This window comes from Diabrotica virgifera, chromosome 3 (genome assembly GCF_917563875.1).
Source record: "Diabrotica virgifera virgifera chromosome 3, PGI_DIABVI_V3a".
NCBI classification, from domain to species: Eukaryota; Metazoa; Arthropoda; class Insecta; order Coleoptera; family Chrysomelidae; genus Diabrotica; species Diabrotica virgifera.
The window spans coordinates 13,447,972-13,470,555 of NC_065445.1; the positions used below are offsets into that span (position 1 = coordinate 13,447,972).

General features: G+C 32.5%; 1 protein-coding gene across 2 annotated transcripts in view; it reads left to right on the forward strand.

Moving 5' to 3' along the window:
• Positions 1-22,584, forward strand: part of LOC114349398 (netrin receptor UNC5C) — a 1,236,422-nt gene that overhangs the window by 1,096,799 nt on the left and 117,039 nt on the right. The window lies entirely within an intron of this gene.

Below are 22,584 nucleotides of genomic sequence, written 5' to 3' on the forward strand. Positions count from 1 at the left end.
GATCTTATGGCAAGTAATACCTCGTTTGAAAGATATTCAAAATACCTATTCAGTCATACTAATTTTTTTGGATATAAATTGATTTTGATTTTGGTGAATAAATGAAATAAATATAAAATTGTAGTTTCGCATTTAATTAATAAAAATTCAAATGTCCGCCTATGGTTTTTTTGTCAAAAAAGTTCACGTTTTTCAGTTCTCTAATAGTTTTTACGTCAATGTCAACCTTTTTGACAAGTAATCATAGGCGGAGGTTTGAATTTTTATTAATTAAATTCGAAACTACAATTTTATATTATTTCATTCATTCATCAAAATTAGCTTAAACTCAAACAAAATTAGTATGACTGAATAGGTATTTTCAATACCTTTCAAACGAGGTATCACTTGCCATAAGGTCCCATTTAAAATTATCTGTCATGGTGGCGCTGCAACGTCATCTGTCACTATTACGTCACCTGTCATGACTAGTTAAGACGCCTACATCCGTTTATTTCCTCCCTCAAAATTTCACTATTATAAGTATAACCGTTCAAAAGATACGAGGGGGGTACGGACTTTTGACTAGCACTGTATAAAGCTTTATACACTACTCCAAGAAATTAACGCACCACCTTAAAAAAGGTTATTTTTGATGTCTTGAATTTTCTAAACCTGTTGTCCAGTTTAAGTGATTTTGCAGTATGTTATAGCCGTATTCTTTAATAATATTGCTATAATAATATTGTCGCTAAACAGGTAAATTGTCATTGTATACCGGGTGTACCAATCAAATTGTGTTTTTTCTCAAAGCTCACCACGCCCTGTGGAATATTCTAGCATTTATAAAATACTGAAATTAAAACTCAACTATAGCCTCAGATTTTCTTAAAATTCTGTTTTTTATTTTAATTTTTATGTTGGATAATAAAAAAGTTAGGTACTTTAACAACTAGCCATGTTTTATCATCAATACGGGGTGTGTGACAAACTTTATGGGGTAATTCTGCATGAAAAAGAAATGGCAGTTTGCTTTATAAACGTATGGTCGCAAATGCTTCGTTTCCGAGATACGGGGTGTTGAAATTTTTCTTTCAGACTGCCGATTTATTTATTGCTCTAAAGCTGTTAAAATATGAAAATGAAATGAAATATGAAAATTTAAGAATTTTATATTTATCATTGGCGTGCATACGGGTAATATGACCCGTATTCACATTTTCACAGACATATTTATGATGTTCACGTTGGTATTGCCCCAGCATTTACTTGGACACTCACTATTCTATCACTTCTTCTGGTTACCCTTACAAGATGTTCCTTTAAGTCATTGTTCAAAATAATACTTACCTACTCCGTTTCTGCCATGACGGTTGGAACTATTATATCATAACTTGCATTCTTCTGCTAGATCACTCGACTTATTACCTTTCCGACGAGTTTTATACACACTTAGTTTTTCTCTCTGTATGAAACCGGCAAGCTCTCTTCCTTACCTGTCACACTTCCGGCGTTGAGCGTTGCAATCCACAAAAGGAAATCTATGTATATTTAATATTAAAGGATAATTTTATATTTGTACTGAATTTTTATACGGACATTTTATTTACTTTCTTTTTTCATTATTTGCAGAGATGTTGTTTGAACATCCTTGTAGATTTCTAATCTCAATGGCATCCTCCTCGCATATTGTCTCTATCCGAGTCTAATTGATATTTGTCGGCAAATATTGAATCTCGAACCGCGACCTCATTCCTGCGGGACACTCTGTATAGAACTCGCATAGAGGCACCATAGGGCCACCGCCAGTAATCCGACGGCAGTCAATATTAACATTTCTAGGCGTCATAACCACCCGCCAAAATGTCGAAGATAATCCGGAGTTATTGCCGATGTGGTGTTTACAATTCCGCCGGGCGGGCTGCGAAAATGGCGCGGTCCGGGTAGGATTGTCAAATATTTGGACAAATGGAGATTAAATGTGAGTTTTTGTTCAGTTTTAATATGTGTAGGTTTGAATATGAGTATGTATCATACTGGGAGCTAGTGGCGTGATAAGTTTGAAGGGGTTTAGTTGTGACTTATGTACTTATGAACGGATATTGTATATTAAGGCATATCTGGTGAAAAGCTATTGCATCCCCCTTACTATGACAACTCTTGCGATATTATTGGGGTAGGCTTAGGCGAGTTGTACGTTTGAACTTATTCTAAAAATAAAATTACTCAGAAAAACAGTATGTCATAAAAAAATTAAGCTATAAAAAGATATGTGTACATCTTACATTCACTACGTAGAGACAAGAACTTATAAAGTGTAGTTAGTGATCACTATATATACACTTGTTGTAGCTACTGCTAAGGATGTTTGCACAACTATATGAAGTGTTTGTAACGCCCGAGGGTATGAATAGGGTATTTTTAGCATTGACAAGTCATCTAACATCAAAGGACTTGACTGAGCCCTGGATTCGACAAGTAATCAAAGGATTAGTTAGTAGGTAGAAAACAGAGTATATAGCCATAGAATTGCTTGGAAAAAATTAGGACAAATAGTAGAGTTTAAATACCTTGGCTTCAACATGGTTTAAAATCAATTTGGATGCCATGGAAAGTTTCGGTAAACTCTTCATATCATATTGGTATCATAATAAATCGATTAAAACAAGTTCAAGCTTGTGGGTGTTAAATCGACGTTATTCAATAAAAGCCACCAAAAATTCTTATTCTTCATACACCAAATAAACCTTAAAGACTTCTTCTTGGATGAAAATAGTCGTTTTTCTATTTTATTTAGAACTATTTGTTAAAATGTTATTAACCAATTAGGTAAACAATGGCAGAATCGACGTTTATGCCTCTACAGGCACCATTTACAGCCAACACGCAATAAAATCAACAATGGTGCAATAAAAACCACAATTTACAACCACTTATTTGAAACAATCAGTTTAATCGTATTTTTGATTTATGGTTGATCCCCGCCAAAAAAATTGACTTAATGAATGGTGCTTTTAAGAACCTGTTATTTTCAAAGATAATTGTTGGGTAAATGGTCTTTGAATTTTGCTTTTAATATTAATCGTCGTACTTGAATTTGCATTTTAACGTCCGCTAATTCGAACTTAATTGTTTTCATAAAAACTTTCTTAGTTAATGAAAAACGATAAATCACTTTTTGAAACGTGCACAGCATCAGTTAGCACATCTTTGAGGACTTTCGAAGAATATTTTAACGGTTGTGCTATCTTTAGAAATAGTTATCAACCAAAATGATGAATTAATCATAAAGTTTAAAAAAGTAATAGAGGCGGAAATGATCGGATACTGGGAGTCGATATACTGAATCTTTTATAGAATAGAATAGAAATATGCTTTATTGTCACTGAAATTTTTTACAATTTTATGGACAAAGCTTACATACTTACAATCAAAAAAAATAATATCAATAACAAATAACAACTACAATTTCCTAAAATTAGATAAATAAACAGTCAATATAGAGTATATAAGATATAAAAGCAAAGACAAAAACAATTTACCTACTGCAAAATTTATATAAATTACAAATTGAACATACTTACAACAAATAAATAAATAAATGAAATACAACATTAGGAACTGACAAGTTTAAGCTACTGCGTATTAAACCCAATTTTCTTAGTTATTCATTAATAAATTCTTCTATTGAATAGTATGGTCTTTTAGATAGATAGGCTTTTGTGTCATTTTACGGAACTTTGGGAAAGATGTTACAGTAAGTTGTAAAGGGAGATGGTTGTAAAGTTTTTTTGCGGAATATAGTATAGATTTCTTTACTAACTCAGTGGATGGGATCGGTAAATAAATATCAAAGATTGAATTTCTGGTGGAGTTAAGATGATTGGGCCTTGCTGGGAAGACATGAAGGTGTTTACGAATTAAACAAGCCGTTTCTAGAATATATAAAGATGGAAGTGTTAAAATTCCGTGATCTCTGAAGTAACTTCTGCAATTTGTAGATCTTCTGAGACCAAACAGATATCTTATTGCTCCTTTTTGCAATTTAAAAATAACATCAAATTGGGCAGCTGTACTAGAACCCCAAAAAGGAAGACCATATCGAAGATGAGACTCGAACAACGAAAAATATGTTATTTTAGAAGATGCTAAATTGAGTTCCCTTGAGACAGATCTTATTGCATAACAAGCTGAGGCGAGTTTCTTACTTAACGAATCGATATGAAGGGACCATTTGAGGTTGCTGTCTAAAAAAATACCAAGAAATTTTACAGAATCAACGGTACTGATCTGGCTGTTATTAAGAGGCAAAGGTTGAAGAGCTCCTTTATAAGATAATGCCACTGTTTTATCTACGTTAAAGGAGAGTAAATTAGAGTCAGACCAGGTCTTTATCGTCAGTAGATCCGAAGTTATAGTTTCATGAAGAGAAGCAATAGTTGAGTTGCTCCAAGTGATACTGGTATCATCAGCAAAAAGAAAAATTTTCCCATCGATTTTTAAATTAGTGATGTCATTTATAAAGATAAGGAACAGAAGAGGACCCAATACTGAACCTTGTGGTACTCCACATACAATGTTTTTGAGACTAGAGTCAGTATCATTTGCTCTAACTAGTTGTTTCCTATTATTCAAGTAGGATTGGAACCAATTCAAAGAAATACCTCGAATTCCATAGAAATTTAGTTTTTTAATCAATATGTCGTGATTTACACAATCAAAAGCTTTGCCATTGTCACAGAAAACAGTGGCAGTATAACGATTATTGTTTAGGCTTGGTAAACCTCATGTAGTACAGAAAACGTGGCATCAGTGGTACATTTATTAGTTAAAAAGCCGAACTGATTTTATGATAAAATATTGTTATCAACGAAAAAGGACATAAGTCGAGTTTTAATGAGTCTCTCAATAATTTTGGAGAGTACCGGTAGTAAGGCAATAGGTCTATAGTTGCAGGTATTAGATTTTTCACCACCCTTATGAAGAGGAATAATAATGGCTGTCTTTAGGCACTCTGGAAATTTACCTTTTTCGAAGGAATCATTAATTAGTGAGACGAGGATTTCCAACACATTTTCTGTGAGATTAGAGAAAATTTTTATAGATAGTCCATCAGTACTACAGGATGATTTGCTTTTGATACTATTGATTGTTTGAATCAGTTCAGAGTTATCGACTGGTCTTAAAAACAATGAATTCGAGACCTTTCTTGAATTAGGGAGATAGGAAATGGGATCTTGGGTTTTCATCGGTTTCAAGTAAGTGAGTTTTAGTTTTTGTTGTTGTTAACAATTTTCATTTGCTTACGGTGCCTATCCGTTCCGTATGTTAGAGATCTGCATGGCTATCCTCACTTTTCTTGCTGCTATTCGGAATAGTTCGGTTATAGATGTATTGAACCACTTTCTCAGGTTTTGAAGCCAAGATATTCTTCTTCTCCCTGATCCTCTGTTTCCAAATACGTTACCCTGAAGAATGAGTTGCAACAAGCCATGTATCTATTCATTTCTCATCACATGGCGAATATATTCTAATTTGCGCAGTTTGATTGCCATTGCCAATAATGGCAAGGAATTATAATAAGACCTTTATATTTATATTTAGCAAAAGCTATTATAAAAAATAAGTTCTGGACAACGTCAAAGTGTGGACACGAATTTTTATTCTCCGCATTTTAATAGTTTGATATTAACGATACAAACGAGCAGTTCTCGGTGTATTGTGTGTTATTGTGTTAATTAGTGTTCCTTTTGTTAATTTTCTTTATTGTTTATAATAGGTAGGTTAGGTAAGTAATTAAAAAAATATATAATGGATGAGACCTCGGGTGGCACTTCGCCACCCGAAAATAAGGATGCAGAGGAGGATAGGTATGTAAATAATTTTATAGATTTAAATAATAGATATAGAACTGAGGATAAAGGTCCATATTTTGTATATATTGAGAGTACTGATAAGCATTTGGGAAGAATTTTCCCAATCCGGATTGGTCACGTTTTGTTGACTGACAATTATATAAAATCCGATGTCCTTGATATCAAATCGGTTGGTCTTAATCGCGTTAAAGTTATTTTTAAGTCGTATGAAAAAGCTAATTATCTAGTTGATAATAAAATTATGTCAAATAATAACTTAGTAGCGTATATACCCAAATTTTTTACACACAAGAAGGGTGTGTTGAGGAATATTGACACATACTTTTCTGAGGAATATTTAAAAAATGCCATAATATCTAATAAAGAGGTGGTTCAAGTTCAACGCATGAAACGAAAGGTAACAGATAAAGACGGTAATATTTCATATGTAAACAGACAAATGGTTATTGTGCAATTTGTAGGAAATGAACTTCCTCAAAATATACAAATTAATTTATGCAATTTCTCTGTAGAACCATATATATTCCCCGTTGTTCAATGTTTTAATTGCTTGCGATATGGACATTCTGCCAAGCAATGTAAAACCAAATCTTCTCACTGTCGAAACTGTTCTAGCCTAAATCATACGTCAGACTCTTCTTGCGAAAAATTCTGCATTTATTGCCAAAATAATGAACACTGCTCTACATCCAGAGATTGTCCAGTATATAAGAAACAAAAAAATATCAAACAACTCATGGCCAGGGAAAATATTACATTTAAAGAAGCTGAAAGAGTGCATGATAATCCATCTTATGCCAAGATTTCTACAAATAATAGATTTTCAGTTCTTAATAATTCCACTAATTTTCCCTCTCTGCCACTCCCTAGTACGTCCCAAACTCCAAATTCTAGCTTTTTGCTACGTAAACCCAATGTTCGAAATACTTCACCCAAAAGACAAGTGAAAAAACGTAAACCATCTGCTCCGGAGTCTCCACCTATTTCTCAGTCTCTGCCTACTTCTTCCCATTTTCAAACAAAAAAAACCAAATCTTCACATAATCCCATCATACCAAATCCTCACAGAGATGACTTTATCCAATATAAGGAAAAACTAACAAGTCAGATAATAACCGTAGTTAAACAAGTAGTTAATTCAGATTCATCCGCAACAAATTACAATTTAGAAGAAAATATTAGAAATATGATCTCCTCTATATTAAGTTCTTCAAATCTAATTCCAGAAATGGATATTGAATCTTGTTCTGATGATTCAATCCACTAATAAGATAAGTACACTCAATAGTAAAAACATTAAAGTTATCCAATGGAATATTCGTTCTTTCTCTAAAAACCATCCAAGTTTATTAAATTTTTTACACAATAATCCTGTAGATATTATAGCTTTATCAGAAACCTTTAAAAAACCAAACCATTCTTTTAAACTAAAAGGGTATAAGATTATCCGACAGGATCGTGCAAATGGCTTTGGCGGTGTTGCCATTGCAGTTCGCCAAGACATTAAATTTATCAATTTTCCTATTACTTTTGCATATAAAAAAGATTTAGAACTTTGCGCAGTTAAATTTCCGTCCTTAAATATCATACTAGTATCGGTGTATAAACCACCTAAATTAAATGTTTCTAAATCAGATTGGTCAAATATCTTTCGGCAATTTAATTCTCCTGTTATTTTCTGTGGCGATTTTAACAGCCATCATACACTTTGGGGATCTCATATTAATAAAGCTTGTGGTAATCAATTAGTAGAAGCCTTAGATGATAATAACTATGTTGTTCTCAATAATGGTAAACCAACTAGAATTTCTCGTCCAGAAGAGCTACCTTCGGCGGTAGACATTACATTTTGCTCTGCTAGTTTGGCTAGTGATTGTTGTATATGGGATGTCGTACCAGATGCGTTAGGTTCAGATCATTGTTTAATCAAATTTGAAATTATTAGGGATAGAGTTATAATAAATAAAAATCCAGCATCTAAATGGAATGATAAATTAGCTGATTGGTCTGCATACTCCACTATACTGGAAAATTCGTTAATTAGTACAAACCAAAATATAAACTCCAATCTACTAAGCTTCTCTATTTTTATGGAAAAGGTCTCAGAAGCAGCATCCGCAACTATTCCCCTAAAAAGAGCAAGACAACAAGTAACTCAACGTCCAATATGGTGGGATACCGAATGCTATGATATGTTTCGTCGCAGAAAAGAAGCCCTGAACCAGTATAAACGTGTCTCAAACTATACAAACTATTGTCAATACCAAAATGTAGCTAGTCAAACTAAATTACTATTTTCTAAAAAAGCTCGAGACAGCTGGATATCTTTCATAAGCAGTATTAATAAAAACACGCACCCTACTAAAATTTGGCAATTTATAAAAAAAATATCAAACAAAGACTCAACGGGATCGGGCAGTATATCAGCTGATATGGTGGACGATTTTTTTGAGTTTTTTATTCCCAAATTTACATCAAATAAAATCGACTTCAGTAAATTCAATAGTAATGTAGCATGCAATGAATCATTTTATATGCCTATCAGTTTGGAGGAATTACGATTAGCAATCAAACAATCTAAAAGTACAGCACCGGGTTTTGATAGCATTACATATAAAATGATTGAATACTTGCCTGCAATTGCTAAAGACATTCTTTTAAATATTTTTAATAGTTGGTGGTTGCAAGGTTTATATGACCAAAGTTTAAAAAAAACTGTAATTTGCTTACTTGCTAAACCCAACAAAAATTTAAGTCTACCTAACTCTTACAGACCCATTTCATTAATATCATGCATTACAAAAACATTTGAGAGAATTATCAAATTAAGAATGGAATTGCATTTTGAAAGTAATTGTTTATTACCTATTAATCAGTTTGGATATCGCAGAGGCAAAGGCACCTCTGAAGCATTAGCTCACTTAGTTTCCGACATTCAGAATGCACTTTCCGTTAATCTTATAACGGCATGCTTGTTTTTAGATATTAAAGGGGCTTATGATACTCTGGATATTGATATTCTAACTGTACAGCTCATAAAATACGGTCTAAATTATAAATTCGCACAAAGAATCACAGATTTGTATAGGGACAGAGAAGTTTTCATTCGAGATTCAGAAAATCACATTTACGGCCCTCGATTATTATCAGTCGGAATTCCGCAAGGTTCAGTCCTAAGTCCAGTACTTTTTAATATCTATACTGCAGAATTGCATGACATGTTAAATGAAACAAATAATACAATTAAAATCATTCAGTATGCAGACGATTTCTGTATATACAGCAGCCGTAAATCATATAATGAGTGTTTATGCGATTTGGAACTGATAATGCAATGTGTAAAAAGATGGTCTATGGCTTTTAATTTCACGTTATCCCCTGAGAAATCTAGCATCACCTTTTTCACTAGACATAGGTTAAGTTCCCCTACCAGTATAAATTTAAGTAATGTTGATATTAATGTATCCTCTCACCATAAGTATCTGGGCGTGGTTTTGGACAAAAAACTAACCTGGACACTCCATGTGAATCACATTATCAACAAATGCGAAAAAGGTTTAAACATGCTTCGTTGCATATGTAAAGCTAGATGGGGTGCCGACCCAAAGATAGCATTAATGTTCTATAAATCGTATATTCGGTCAATCATTGATTATGGATGCTTTTTATATGGTTCATCGTCAAAATCTAATTTATCAAAAATCGATCATATTCAGTATAAGGCAATACGTATATGTATTAGTGCGTTTAAGTCAACGCCATGTGCTGCAATTCTAGCAGAAGCGCAGGAACCTCCTCTAAACCTTAGAAGAGAATTCTTGTCTAATAAGTTTCTATTAAAGACCAGGACTTTAGACTCACATAAATTATTAAGTAAAATTAACAGTCTCACTGAATATAACTTAACAAATTCTTATTGGAGAATTAAAACTTCTCCCCCTCTTACAGATGCTTATCTAGAAACTAACAACTTTAGCATTAACACTAAACAAATATTACCCATATATAACCTTTCTATTGAGGAAATCGCAATCTTTCCAAAGATCATAAAACCTACATACAGAAACTTACCATGCCAAAACAATAAAATTGTAAAATTAATCTTATCTGAATTTTCTAATTATAAATACATCTATACAGATGGTTCAAAAACATGTAATAGTGTAGGTAGCGCTTATTATGTTTCTAATATAAAAAGTGGTAATTCTTTTAGACTACCTAAATGTACATCTATCTTCACTGCCGAACTTTATGCTATTGAAAGAGCCCTAACTTACGCGGTTGAACAGAACTTTGGAGACACGGTTATACTATCAGATTCTTTATCTGCTCTTGAGGCAATATCGCAACCAATAACCAAAAAACACAACAATGAGTTGTTATGCCATATTAGAAAGACAATCGCTCGATTTAAAAATAATAGCAGTGACTTGGTCTTTATCTGGGTAAAAGGACATGCCGGAATCAAAGAAAATGAGATAGTGGATGAAATGGCAAAGAATTCAGCAACTTTAAATGAAATAGTAGATTTAACAATCTCCAGCGATTACATTCCCGAATTGCATAAAAAATTAAGAAAAAAATGGGAAACTATTTGGCTTAAGTTTGTACAAACTTCGAGGAATCCATACACTAACATACACCCACAACTTCCGCAAAATATCCCACATATATTTGATTATCACGTTACTCGATTTTATTCCACATCCCTAAGTCGCTTAAGATTAAACCATGGCAATTTTCCTGCACATTTAGCTAAAATAGGAATGCGTATCAACTCTCTCTGTTCATGTGATAACTACTCTACTGCAGATTTAAATCATATAATCTTTAATTGTGAACTTAATAAAAACCATACGAAAGCACTAATTGCTAGACTTCAGGAGCGGAATGTAAGTTTACCGCTGAATATTTCACATCTACTAAGCTTCAATACCAAAACTATTAATGATATTATCATACAATTTCTTAAAGATTCTAAAATAAAAATTTAATATGACATCTTCAATCTTCAACTTTCAAATATCTGTGGCAAAAAGTTTATCTAATGCCATCCCCTCTTTGTGAACACACACACACAAGTTCTGGACAACTTAAACATAGAAAAGCAAGGAATGAGTGGGCCTCAAAACTTAATTACAGGGAACGAAAAGAGAAATTACGAACTAGCATTCAACGGGGAGGTAATAAAGAGGCAGAAAAAAATCCAGAGCAAATGTGGGAAAGACAAACATTATTTGTCTAATCGTTCTCAAATGGGTAAATATGGTAGTTTCTTGTCAAAACCAATTCATATAACATCAGGTGTTCCACAAGGTTCTCATTTGGGTCCACTGCTGTTTAATATATTTGTTAACGATTTAAAAACAGTAATTAACTCCGACCAATTTCTCTTATTTGCTGATGACATAAAAATCTTTAGATCTATTGCTAGCCTCTCTGATTGTGAATGTTTGCAGTTGTCCTTAAATAATTTTTCACGTTGGTGTGAAGTAAATGTTTTAAACTTAATTTAAAAAAATGTTTTAAAATCATGTTTAGTAAAACGCAGGCTTCTTTTAATAATGATTACTAGAGACTGGAAAATATGCACTAAAAAATGTCTAAAATATGCATGCAATATGCATTTTAAAACAAGCTGAATATGCACAATTAACATGCAAATATGCATTTATATATGCACTTATTTTTATATGAATAATTTTATGGTTTACGTTAAATACATAAATAAATAAAAAATAATAAAAATAAATAAATAGGTTTGAATTTAAACCAAATTGTATTATTATTTCTTAATATATTTTTTTAACTTCAGGTTTTGTGACAAATAAAACGGCAAAATATTTTATTTTGACCACAAGATAAATAAGAGTACAATAAAATAAATGTACATATTTTTATTGTTACAATATTGATTCATATTTTCTAAACTAATATTATAAAAAGAGTACAATAAAACAAATTTACATATTTTTATTGTTACAATAAATAATCATATATTGATTCATATTTTCTAAACTAATATTATGTCTTCTATCTGTTAATATTTGTTTATAGGCAGAAAAAGATCTCTCAACGTCACAAGATGTAATTGGGGCATATTTAAACTTTGCTATTAGAGACGGATCCATATTAATATTTTCATCGAAGTTTCCAAAATTGATTATATTATTTATTGAACGCAATAAAGTGAAACCCTCATTTTTGTTTAAAACGTCATCAAGTTTATCTTTAATTTTTACTCCAATTTCCCCATTCAGATTTGTTATTTTCTGTTTAACCGAATCAACAATAGACATACTATTGTGAAGACATAAATTTTGAGCCTCTAATTTTGTAATTGAACTTTCAATGATATCGAAATTCGATTTTATATACAACAATTGATTTTTAATAGACTTTTCTTTAAACATATTTTGACAGTTATCAATAGCGGTACAAGTCGGATCAAAACTTGAAATAACGCTTTTGATGTCGTCGTAGTGTTCAGATAAAAATATAGCACTTTTAAGCCAAGTTCCCCATCTGGTTAATACTGGTTCTGGTGGTAAAGGAATATCGGGAAGCATCTCCCTATATACCTGTACACGTAGTGGTGCTTTCAGAAATACTTTTTTTACATTATTTATTAAGGTGTTTACATTGGGAAATTCAATTCTAACTTTCTCTGCAACTCTGTTTAGGCCGTGCGCCAAACATGTACAGTGAATTAAATTAGGGAAAAAGATTTTAAGATTGGATGCAGCTTTCATCATATATGAGGCGGCATCACTAAGCATTAATAATATTTTTTCAAATGGTACTTGATCAGGTAAAAAAAAATTTGTTAGGGATTCGTTAACAAATCTAGCTATTGTAGCATAGTTTGTTTTTTCCAAACATTTTACACTAATTAAGTATGAGTTTTTAAAATCGCCAGAGTCGTTAAGAACTCCAACAATTAGATTCGCAATTTGTCGACCCTTTGTATCCGTTGTTTCGTCGACGGAAATCCAAAGATAATCGGCTTTTAACTGATTTTTAATACTCGTCATCACATCTTTGTAACATGCACTGACATATTTTTTCCGAAGAGTTGAAGAACTTGGTATTTGAGCTGGTTTATCTTTAATCTTGCAATAAGTTTTTAAAAAGTTTTGACACGATTTATGTTCTAACTTGTGCAGAGGGATATTGCAGTTCAAAAAAAAATGGCATAAATCCTTTGCAAAGGTTTCTTGCCCAACTGACGTATTCTGAATCTGCAAACTGTTCTGTAGAATCTGCTGGCGAGGTTTATTATCATTTTTTGATAGCTTAGTTTGGTGAAGTGAAGTTTTTATGTGTTGAACTACTTGGAATTTCTTTTGACATGGAATCTGGAATATAATGATAATGATGTTTTAGATGTTTTCGTAAATAGATACCTACATTAAAATGATCAAACTTTTTAAACCTCCCCCAATTTTTTTTTATTTCTCAAAGTGAAATTGAAATCGTCAAACAATAAAGTACAGTCAGTGTACCGTAGTATACAGGGTGGGCCACTCTCAACACCTCGCTCTGTATAAGCCAAACCGTTGCGAACTTTAAAAAACAGTTTTTGAAGAAATGGGACGGTTTGTCATTTTAGAATAGACAGACACATAGATGTGCAAAGAAGTTTGATAAGTTTAAAAATCTATTGAAGTGGAGAACTTACCTTTTTATCACAAATGGTGCAAAACATACTTTCACTGTCGATAACTTTTAGATGATTGTTACTTCCAATCCAACTTCTGAGAAGACTTGATTTTTCCCTTGCTACTTTAGGCATTTTCACAATAATAATAAAATGATTTTTTTACACAGTATAGTCAATAACTTGCAATCACAAAAGTTGAATAATCGGCGATTGATTTAAGACTAACCATTCATAAAATAAAATAATCTATCCTACCCTTAAAACAGTGTTGCCAACTCGACCAATATAGTATTTGCCAAACCTCACAAGAATGATGGAATGATCAGTTCAACAGTAGGTATTCCATTATCAACTAATAAAAAATCCCTATAGCAAGCATAACCCAGTACAGATAAATTATTTGTTTTAAAAAATGCTGAAACATGATCCTGTAGTTAATAGTAATCTCATGGTCCACAGACATAAGTACTAATATAAACATTATTGAAGGCGAAGGGATTTGCTGATGTAGGTGTGTATGTGTGAATGGTTAAACATTTTTTGTTAGGAATCAGATTTGACTCACTGATATCAGTTTCAAGTTCCTGTGAGAGAGTTCCTAAGTTGTTTTAGTAATTGTAAGGCCAACATAAAAATTTGTTCTGAATTAGAAGATTTTCGATTTTTACTAAATAATTTTTATATTATTTAATATGCTAGAAAATATGCTATATGCTAAACAAGAAATAAATAAGCTAAACAACACAAAAATATGCCAAATCTAGCATAAAATAAGCTAAATTGGCAACGCTGCCTTAAAATTTCGTTTTGGTTGGTTTTCCCAGAATAATTCATAGTTGGCCGACACCAGCAGAAAGTACAGGTAATATTTGTAATGTTATTCAAAATATAATCGGTATTTACTTAGGTAATTTGTAAATTCTGAGAAGTCTATAAATCTTAAATATCCGGATAATGATACCTGCAGCTATAAATAACGCCCATTATGTTTATGGGTACAACAACAAAGGAGCTTAACAGCAAAATATTTACTTTCACATTTTATTTTAATGGATGTTGATGTTACTAATATATACCTTATTTTTAAATGGGGTAGAGTAAATTCCCATCAAAATATGCATTTATATGCTCTTAAATCTCCAAATATGCAAGGCATATGCATTTATGAAAAACATGAGAAATATGCAGCATATATATGCATATGCATTTTGCATATAATCCAGTCTTTAATGATTACACACTTAATGGTACCGTTCTGCAAGAGATACATCAGGTACGGGATTTGGGTATAACACTGGATAGAAAACTGAACTTTAATGATCATATTAATGACATAACTTCACGTGCCCTTAAAATGTTAGGATTTATCCAGAGAAATTCAAAGAACTTTTCAGTTTTTACATTTAAAATATTATACTGTTCGCTAGTGCGATCAATTATAGAATACTGCTGTATTATATGGTGTACTTTTTATAAAACCCAGAAAACTCAATTAGAAAAAGTTCAAAACAGATTTTTAAGGATATGTGGTTATAAAATGGGTTTAAGACGTGGAGATTATAATTACAGTTATATTCTTAATCAACTTAAAATGAACAAATTAGAGACAAGAAGGGCTGAATTCGAATTATATTTTTTACATAAGCTTTTAAATGGATTTATTAATTGCCCTGAAATTTTGGGTTTAATCTCATTTAATATACCTATGCGAAGAACCCGTAATTCTGACCTGTTTTTTGTAGATTTCCATTCTACTAATTATGGACTTAATGAAGTTATTTCTAGGATATTACGTACTGCGAACAATAATTACCAAACAGATTTAGAATTATTTAATACTTCAACTGTATCATTTAAAAAACGTGTTAAAAAACTGTTGTAGCTAGCTTATGTATCTTATTGTTTTTTATACATATTGTACAAAAACTGAAAAAGGGTTTAGCCCGTCAATAAATAAATAAATAAATATAACTTGTGGCATGTCTATTACAACCAAATTGCGGCCAATCCCATATAATCAACAAACAATTTAGTAGAGAAGGAATTTAAAAAAAAAAAATAAGAAAACATGGTTAGATGACGAATATAGAAAAGAATTGAAGGAGCAAAAATTAAGACTAAGAATGCTGAAATTAGCATCAAAAGATGGCGAAAGTCAGTACACTGAATAACGAAATAGAATTTAAAAAATATTAAGAGAAAAGAAAAGAAGATTGAAGAAAAAAAACAAACACCACAAGCATTCCAGAGACACTCACAAGAAGGGAATCAAAGTACAACAATACCATATATGAAGGGCTGATCAGAAAAACTGAGATGGATAGGAAACAAGTACATATCAACAACATTCAACATAACCAACAGTCTGAGATACATCCTGTCTAAAACCAAACATTATACTAAATTACTAATTCTTTTACAAAAAGAAGACAAAAAAAGATGCTTCCTAACGATTTGTTTCTTACGTTTCCCACGTAAAGTGTGTGTGTTGACATTTAATACATAATAAACAATGTTGATCACTTCTCTGATGAATTCGAAGTTATTCCTTTCTGCTACCTAAGAGATTTACCTTCCTACATTCAAATAACTCTCCAAATCGTTTGAAGGTGATTTTTATTTCACAAAAAACCAAAAATATTTGACCCGCTCTTCATAACTCTTTCTCTACCGAATTAGCATTCGTATTTGTGGCAGCGTTGTGTTGTGTAGTTTCTGGTTCTAAAACAACACTAATTTTTTTAACGAACTTTTATTACCGCATAAATCAGTTTCCAAAATAATCATTACGGAGGAAGAGTTCTTTGAAGCCGAGCGACTATGTTCTGATGAAACACATGCGTCGGCAAACATAAGTTCGTGGTTATGTTTTAACCTACAGAGATACAGAGTGAACCAATATTGCCTTCAAAATAAATTTTCTTTGTTCATACACGTAACTATTTGTCATGGTAAAGTAATATTTGAAGTAGAGGACTAACTTAAAGAATGGAAAAGTTACATAACGAACCTATACGAAGATGATAGGATTAGTTCATCTCCGGATATTACTAACTGGGACGGACCCCTAATAACACGCTCTGATGTAATAAAAGACATACAATCAACAAAAAATGGCGAAGCGACAGGTTGTGATGAAATGCCAATTGAAATATCGAAAGTTATAAATGATAGCAATGTTTTAGAGGCTATAACTTCGTTTTTAAATACCATTTATACCAGCGGACAACTACCTAATGGTTGGTCCAATTCTTTGTTCATAGGTCTACCTAAGAAGACAACAGCAAAAACCTGTGCTTATTATAGAACCATCAGTTTGCTGAACTTTTTATTGAAATTTTTCCTGAAGGTAATACATGGCCGTATCTACAATAAATGCGAGGAATACCTAAGTGACACACAGTTTGGTTTCCGTAACGGGTTTTTTAACGAGAGAGACATTGTTTGGGATGAATGTACTTGCTCAAAGATGTCGTGATATATCTGTAGACATATACTGTTGTTTTATTGACTTCCAAAAGGCATTTGATTGTGTTAAGCATTCAATATCAATCGTAGTTCTAAAATACAGTGGCTTGGATACTGGGATGGCAGAGACGTTCGCATAATTGCAAATTTCTATCGGAATCAAAACAACATCAGTTTTAGTAGATTATATTGTATGTTCGATCGTTTTTGAGTTCAGCATTCTTCGAACCTGCAAACCTAGCGTCATCTTGATCACTATTTAACCCACTCGCGGACACGACTGCATATGCAGACACTTACAAAGGGAAATTACTGTCTGCATATGAAGACGTGTGCACGAATGTTTTAGGCGTTTACCAAAAGTGTTATTTAAAAAGCATGCGTTCTTAGCATATAAACCAGCATTTGGTATGAGTTTATTGTTCAATTTCTGGTGGAGGAGCATGTATTTTTTGCCATTTTTTGAAAAGAATGCTATTTTTTTTTTGAAATATTCAATTATTTCCCTGAGCTCAATTTTGATCCAAAAAATCAGAGTGATTTAGGCATGGATTGCTAAGGATCGCTCAGAAAAAATGTTTCTCTAAAAATCACATTTTTTGCGATAGGAAACCCCTTGGGCTAACTAGGGAGCTAAAAATTTGGCAACGTGGAATGAAGTAAACAGTTCTGTTGTATGTAGGCATATGAATTTATTAAGAATTCTTAAAATTTATCCACAAGGGAGTGGAAGTACAAAACGTTTTCGGTCAAACTGAACATCATCAGTGTAAACCTGGAAATAAGTGAACCACTAAGATTAAAAAGCAAAAGGGTAAAATTTTGACAGTTAAAAAAATAAGAAAGTGTGGTTACTTCCGTCCAGTGTACAAGTAATTCTAACTAGCCACTTCAATAGGTGTAAAAACGTCTAAATTACATTATTGTTACATTCTGTATTAAAAAGTAGTAAAGTACTTCATTCCACGTTGTTATATTGAAGGTATACAGCCAACTACAGGGTTTACCCCTTTTTCAAGTTCTAAAAATTTGGCTCTAGATGTAGTTTTGAGTGCCGAATCCCAAATAAATGTCCATTCCGAGTAGATATTTTACTATCTTATCCTGCTATACGCTATGAGCTCGTAGGTAAAGGGGATAATTAAAAATTCGCGAGCGCCAGTAAGGACAAGTCTGTAAACTTTTACTGGAAATTTGACATAAATGTCAAAGTGATTAATTTAAAACATTGAAATTAAAAACAATAGGAAATAATATAAGTTGGTTAAAGCTGTGGTGTATATTTTTACCTTAAAGATACTTACGTTTTAAATACTGAATTTAAGTTTTTTTTAATATTTCGTAATAATGTATTTATAAATTAATCTAAGCGACATCTACACGATAATTGTGAAAGTATCCGAAGTAAGAAATTAATATTTCATTAATAGAACGTTAAAATGATTAGCAAAATCTTTAAAAAATCGATTACAATTTAATTACTTTTTTGCGTTGTAAATATTAAGCGATAACAATTAAATAATAAATTTAAAAATTACCGGTGAAAGTTGCATTAGTAATCCGCTAGGAGCGACACCAGCGAAGCTCAGAGCGTATAGCCTTTGAGTTAATTGAGCTTCCGTAAATCAACGTTTGTAGATGCTTTATAGACTACGCAAAAGCATTCGATAATGTAACACATGAAAAGATGATTGAAGTACCTACTCCATAAGATAGGAATCGACTACAGAGACATTCGCACAATAGTGAGTCTCTATTGGGGTCAAACAACTAAAGTGAAAGTAGGATCTACATGTTGTTCTGAAGCTATTTCCTTGTGGCATTTTTATAGTTAACTATTTCGATGGCAAATAAGCCAGAATTAAATTGAAAAAAATAATTTTATTTACATTTCGACGCCCAAATCGGGTGTCGTTGTCAAAATACAAAATACTACTAAATGAAACAAAAATGTTGTTGCTTAGTAAAAAATTCTTCTAATAATTAATTTTTAATCTGCCTCATTTATATCGGCAATTCAGACGTATATTATATTTTATTTACGTATATTTATTATATTTTAAAGTAGAAGACTTTAAAATGATATTGCCAATATTTATGAGTTGCGTTCCTGGGACGACTTTACTGAAAGATAGTTCATTCGATTACATGAAATAAACCCCAACTCAAGAATATCCGCCACAAAAAAATCATAGCGTGTGATCTGTCTTTAAAAAGACAACCAAATGCTACGGTGACAGTAAAATTCTCGCGTTAGAGATTCCATAGTAAATCACGAGGGAAAACCAGGAAAAAATAAAATAAAAACGTCGAAATGTTAATAAAATTATTTTTTCAATTTAATTGTGGCTTATTTCCCATCCAAATGGTTAACTATAGGACCTACATTGACCAATAAAATTGAGATAGAAAAAGGGGTCCTGCAGGGCTGTATCTTGTCTCCTATTCTCTTAATATATACTCAGAAGAAGTATTTGACAACGCTGGAGGAAAGCACAGAAGGTAAAAAAATAAATGGAGAAATAATTAATAACATAAGATATGCTGATAACATTTAGGAACAACGGTGAATTCAAGTTGGGATCAAGCGAAAGAGATACGACGTATAAGAATAGAAAAGGCAAGAGTGTCGTTCACTAGCATGAAGCAAATTTTTAGCTGTAACAGCCTCACCCTACCTTTCAATATCGGACTTCTCAAATGTTATGTATTCCCGGTTTTGTTATATGGAATGGAGGCGTGGACAATGACTGCAACATTAATAAAAAAACAAGAGGCTTTAGAAATGTGGGCTTACCGACGTATATTACAGTTGAGTCCGGGAATCTTTATTTGTGCGTCATCATTTAAAGCATTCGAAATAAGTCGATGATAAGTCGGAAATTGAAATTTACTAAACGCAACAGCAAGTGACAGTAAGTGACTTGCTGTTGCGTTTAGTAAATTTCAATTTACGACTTATCATCGACTTATTTCGTATGCTTTAAATCAGCTGTTCTCAATATGTGGTACATGTACCACTGGTGGTACATTTCATTTTTTGAGGTGGTACACAAAACGCAAAAGCAGCCAAAATCAGCACCACTATTATAGTTAATTAGATCACCTAGTTAGATGTGTATTTCAGTTAGGTGGTACCAAAAATAATAAAAAGTATTTGGTGGTACATGACACAAAAAGATTGGGAACCGCTGCTTTAAATGATGACGCACGGGTAAAGATTCCCAGACTCAACTGTACGTATATCCTGTAGCGAGCACGTGACCAACGAGGAGTTACTACGCCGGATAGGTAAGGAGAGAAAGGTAGGAATAACTATAATACTTGGGTCACCTTATGAGGCACAATGAAAATAGGCAACAAAAGGGGTCCAAGAAGGAGAAAACTCGTGGAGAGTCGTGGCTCAAAAACTTGCGGCAATGGTTCGGATTGTCATCTGCATACTATTCAGATCTGCCATGAACAAAGTCAGAATAGCCATGTTAATTGCCAACGTTTGGAACGGACAAGGAACATGAAGAAGAAAATCAACGTTCCTTAACACATTTTGCTAATACACTGTGTAAAATTGTAACTAAATATACCGAGCTAAATTTATTTCCAAGTCAGAAGTTAAAATAAGGCGTCCACAGTAAATTCGCATGTCATAATAAAATTCGCGATAATGTTTATTTAATAGCTGCGTGATAGCGAAAGAGGCAACTATGTTGAAATTCATGGACAACGTGTGAAATTCTTCTTCTTTTTTGGTTTTTATTATCGCCCCGATGCCCGCGGTGCATACGGACAGTTATTATTATTCTGAGAGATCTTGCAACTTTTCAGACATGATGGAAAAACACGATCGTAAAATTATTAAAAGAACTGAGGCGATAAAGGTATTCAGTGTATAGGAAAATAAATTATAGTAATGAGATTTTATCCTACACCATAATATAAGAAGCTAGTTAAGGATATTATGCCTTTAAACTGAGATGTAATATATAGAAGGTAGGTATTTTTATTTAGATTCATTGCTCAGTATTTTTAGTTCTATTGTTTTGCCTTCCTTTTATATGTATAGGGTGTCCCAAAAGTAGTGGAACGGTCGAATATTTCGCGAACTAAACATCGGATCGAAAAACTGAAAAATACGTGTTCAATCATTTTCAAAAATCTATCCAACGACACCAAACACCAACCCCCACTACACCCCCTGGAGGTGGGGTGGGGGGTAACTTTAAAATCTCAAATAGAAACCCCTAGTTTTTCTTGCAGATTTGGATTCATTACGTAAAAGTAAGCAACTTTTATTCAAGACATTTTTTCGAACTGTGGATAAATGGCGCTATAATTGGGAAAAACAATTTATCCTGATACTATAGGTAAATTATATAAACTGTCTAATATCTCGAGTAATACACTTCCAAATGAGAAACCAAAAAAACAGGTTTTTAATAGTTTTCGAAAACCTATAATTGCTATAATTGCTATAATTTACCTATGGTATCAGGATAAATCGTTTTTCTCAATTATAGCGCCATCTATCCACAGTTCGAAAAAATGTCTTGAATAAAAGTTGCTTACTTTTACGTAACGAATCCAAATCTGCAAGAAAAACTAGGGGTTTCCATTTGAGATTTTAAAGTTACCCTCCACCCCACCTCCAGGGGGTGTAGTGGGGTTTGGTGTTTGGTGTCATTGGATAGATTTTTGAAAATGATTGAACACGTATTTTTCAGTTTTTCGATCCGATGTTTAGTTCGCGAAATATTTGACCGTTCCACTACTTTTGGGACACCCTGTATATTTCAATATTTGTTTCCTCACTATGGCTATCCTTGCATATGAGGTGGGTCGTGAACATCAAAAAAACTTATTTAGGAAAATGTACGGCATGATATTCTGATGGCTTCTAGAATTGAGGGGAATTCTGAGGGATTTCTGAGAAAATATGCCGAGTTCTACAGGGTGATTACGTGGGAAGAACTTTGATGAACTGCGTGGAAAATCAAACATACAAATTTTTAAATGGGATACCCTATATATTTTAATTCTCCCCTTAATCCTTTGCCCTCGTTTTGTTTTTGAAAACTTTATTTTTTTGGAAAACTATAATGACACATAATTGGTAATGTTATTATTTCATGATGGCGTCTTGGAAGCTATTCGAGAAGCAAAAAATCTGAAATTGAAATAGCAACTTGCACATATCAATGACAATACTTATAAATTAATAGTTACTACAATTACTTTATTTGAGAGACAAGAAGTAAATTTATGTGACTCAGTAAAATTAGTACCTACTCTAAATTCACAATCAATGTTTCTAGGAGCACTCCCAAATCATAATTTACAATGTATGTACATACATTGTTAATCCCAAATTATGATTTACAAACTTTATACATTGTAAATTATGATTCGGGAGTGCTCCTTGTAACGTTTAATATATCCTGGTTTGTTTATTTCTACTGCATCTTGATTGTGAATTTAGAGTTAGTCTGGGCTGATTATCGGAGAATAGGCCATTTTTGGGAAAAGTTATTTACCAGCAATTTTATTGCTGGAATCGAATCTTATGATTGTATATATTAATAATATAGATATGCAAAGTCC